This window comes from Pinus tabuliformis, chromosome 7, assembly GCF_031772625.1.
Source record: "Pinus tabuliformis cultivar Carrire ecotype Pingquan chromosome 7, CPIR1, whole genome shotgun sequence".
Taxonomy (NCBI): Eukaryota; Viridiplantae; Streptophyta; class Pinopsida; order Pinales; family Pinaceae; genus Pinus; species Pinus tabuliformis.
The window spans coordinates 22,010,729-22,014,602 of record NC_142293.1 but is presented as its reverse complement, the minus strand read 5'-3'; positions in this window follow the sequence as shown (position 1 = coordinate 22,014,602).

Below are 3,874 nucleotides of genomic sequence, written 5' to 3'. Positions count from 1 at the left end.
GTAGGGCTAGCTACGAGGCTAAGTGGTTTGATGTTGCCTTGGAGTTTACCTTTTTCAGCCTGGGGTGAAATTTCAAGCGCTAATAGGCGGGATTAACATCTAGACTACATCGGAAGAAGAAGGCACCTTGGCCCGCTCTTCTATTTCTGATTGGGTTATATGAGATTAAGAGTATCAAGCAAGCAGATGTCAAAGCAGAATAGATTAAGAAGTACCCACTCGACCTTTGAAGCTACAATCCATATGACCCGCATTGCATTGTGAAAGATCACTGCATGAGAGTCCAGTTCAACTGGATCCACGGGGAATTTCAATAGGCCAAGGAGGACCCATGGAGATATTTCTATAGTTTCTCCAGACCCAATGAATAGGTCGGCTTCATTGTGGAGTGGTTAGTGAATCAACATGATGCAGCATCACAGAGAGTTCCAGCAGCACCAGTAGCAGCAGTAACAATAGTGGTAGCAGAGGCAAGCATACCAGTGTGCGACAAAGGTAAGAGGAAGATTGTCGATCGCATGGAGGAGGAGAAAAGTTGTAAGTTTCGAGAAGATCCACTTCTAGAGCAAGAAGCTATGGCTATAGAGGCAAAGAGGCACTAGCGTGACAAGCAAATCGCGCGAAGGAAGAGGAATAAGAAGAGAATGGAAGAAGCAAAGAAGGAGTTTCATGAGCTAAGGGAGAAACTCCAAAGGGAACAAGAGTTGCGCAAATAGGAGAGGGAAGCACAAAAATAACATATAGACAAAGGGGTGCAACATGTGCAAACAGATGAAGCAGCACCGTACAAGTAGTTGATTCATCAGAATAGCTGGCATTAGGCGAATAGGGTGAACCATCGTAGGGGCAAGACTTTGCTCATGAGATTGAACAAGCACTTCAGCAGTTGGATGCAGACATGGAGTAGTAGAAGTTGGAATAGGACACTAACCTCATTCCTTGCCACAAAGAGGTCGACTCACCCACTGAAATGCATCCGGATGATGAGCAAGTCTCAAATGACCAAGGAGGCACTGAGATCCTTGGTGCTCAACTGGAAGAAGAGATGTACAACATCTCATTCAATGAATCCCAACATAGAGTTGTGGAGTCTCGCAAAATGTCAACTCCAGAGGATCATATGTCTCCTGCGCAATTTGAGGAATGAGTGATCGTGACTGATGTGTGTAAACATCTAGTTGCCTTAGCCGATGTAACCAAAGTGTATGTCGAAGCCACTAGCTCAATTGTTCGCTTCCTAATAGCTGAGAATGAGTGAATGGAGATGGAACTACAAATGGACAAGCAAGGAGGAGACTTGGTGACAATGTCCAACCAAGCTGAACTGAAGAAGGCAATACTAGATGAAGTACTTTCCCTTGGCACAGTTATGCGAACATTGTACTCCAAGTTTAGTACCGTGCATAAGGCATTCATCCGTCTCAACATATGTCAGCAGCGATGTGCTAGAAGAGCACATATCTTGATGAACTTGCATGTTGTTGTTGATGACGTGCAAACATGGACGATGAAGTACAAGGGAGCCCCACTTCACTTACCTAAGATGATGAGGGCCAATGCGGTAGAGTTGAAGGCACGTATCCGAAGTGAGATCTGGAATTATTCAAGAGTATGGATGTTGTGGTATGCACACATGCGATCCCATCTATTGGGACTCTCACCCAAGCAAAGACAAAGAAATAGGTCTGACTAGAGATTGACTCGTACTTTGACGAGTTGATGCACGTTGCCACCAACCCAAACTTGCCCATCAGTGCAGATATCATGCACAAGTATGTTGCTTGTCTGGACGCATTGAAGGCAACGATGTGCATGCTTTCAGATGAGTTGGACAGAGGAGCCCGAGCAGTGTACGCGGTTGCTATGGAGGCAAGAGTCAGGTTTCCGATGGATGTCACCGCAGAGCACACAGACACCATCAAGGAATATTGAACTTGGCATCAATATGTTACTGTTGAGCAACATGAGGATGTTGAGGAGTTGAACTTCCATGCTTGTCAGTCAGGGTGATGTCTACCATGGCTTGCTCAAGCTATTTTGTTTTACATGGGTACATGTGCATTGTAATGTAACTTCATGTCAAGTGTAAGTCAAGTGTCAATAGTTGGATGTAACAATCATAGAGTAGGTGAAGAGTCATGAGGGTAGTTGAACTGTCACAAAGGGGAATGTTAAGGTTCACCCCACCCTTTGCTATAAATAGTCCCTCATAACTCATTGTATAGGATTTTGGTTAGCCAAGCTTCCAATAAGAGTATCTTGGATAGAGCTTGGATAGTATTGTAACGTGCCTTGTCTCCTCCACTACACGGAGCTAGTACATCTCTTTGGAGGAGCAGGTGGATGTGGCTGTAACGTTTCACTATTGGAGCTAGTGGTTGGGCATGGATGTATTGTATGAATGGAACTCACACTTCTTTATATAATAAGAGCCAACACGTTTCATGCATATCTTGTACTGTATTCCAGCTATCCTGTTTACTCTAAATGGCATATGTATTTGCTTTCTTACGCATGCATGTATGGACTATCATGTATGAGTATGTATGAATCTTTCTAAAATGTGTTGTCGGTTTAACCATCACTTTCGATTGCCAGCTAACTCGCTTTCCAGCTTGCGATGTATCTTCGCTTATGTGTTCCCTTCTCATCTGAGTACTATTACAGGTTTCCAAGGGGTACACTCACCTCAACCCACTTGTGTTAGAACCTCCCATGCACCTCCCTTGACTCACTATAGCTGTCACACCCTTGCTACCAATAGATTTATCTTACTTGCCTCTGTGCGAAATCGCGATCAAGGCATTACTATAGGACCAACTGCTGGGACTCCTACATCAAACGGTTTGAGGTCTAATTGGGACTTCTTACCAGGGAGATCCATTTGATATGTTGGTGGGTCCAGCACCGTCAACATTTCTAGCGCTAGAAGAAGGGCTAGATGACAAACTATCCTCTCAAACCGGTTTTGAACCTTTGCATAACTTTCATGGATTCTTGCACTATTCTCCCTCCGCAATGTTTTTCGAATCATGAATATGTCACCATCACGGGGGAGTTTTTTTTATCTCTTGTCCACTTACACATATGATGGTGAAGGGGAAGTGGCATGGCCTGAATACTTACCTGAATTTATTTCCATGCTTCATGAGGAAGATGGTTATTCTGACGAACAGGTCAGTTTGTTGCTTGCAAACACACTTCACAAATCTCCACTTCGATGGTTGTGCAGCCTACCAGCTGACAGCATGCACTCAATTGAGCACTTATGTGATCTCATTGAAGAAACTTTCTATCATTTTGATCCAGATCATCTTGAACGAAAACTGTTACAGCAACGGAAGGCTCCACATGAATCGATCATGGATTTTTGGCAGCACTTTCATGACTTGCAGTTTCAATTTCCAAGGAGCCAGAGGAAATTTTCCTGTCTTTGGGACGGTTCGAGTATTGTCTTAAGAAATCTACCCGTCCGAAGAAGAATCTTGAAATCAAGCCTTGATCAACATTCTTCACTGATGGAGCTGCGCAATCTCGTGTGAATGCGGCCATTGTCTTGACTGACTGTCCACCTTACCCTCTTTCAATATCTCCACCATTGTCGAGTGATGTTGAGGATCATGCTCACTCACTTTTTCAACTTGCACATCCTCCCAACATCACTTCACTCAATTTTCGTGCAATATTGGTTGTGAGTCCTTTAAGTTCCCATATGCATTCTGTTCCACAACCTCCGTCTTTGCACTCAGTTGTTCCTCTGGATGATTTTGTCTTATGTTCTTCCATTCCGGACTCTTCACTTGTTGTGAACAAGGAACAAGCCGCTAACAGAGTCGGTGTTGCACAACCAACATGCACTGTCATTCATGAAGAG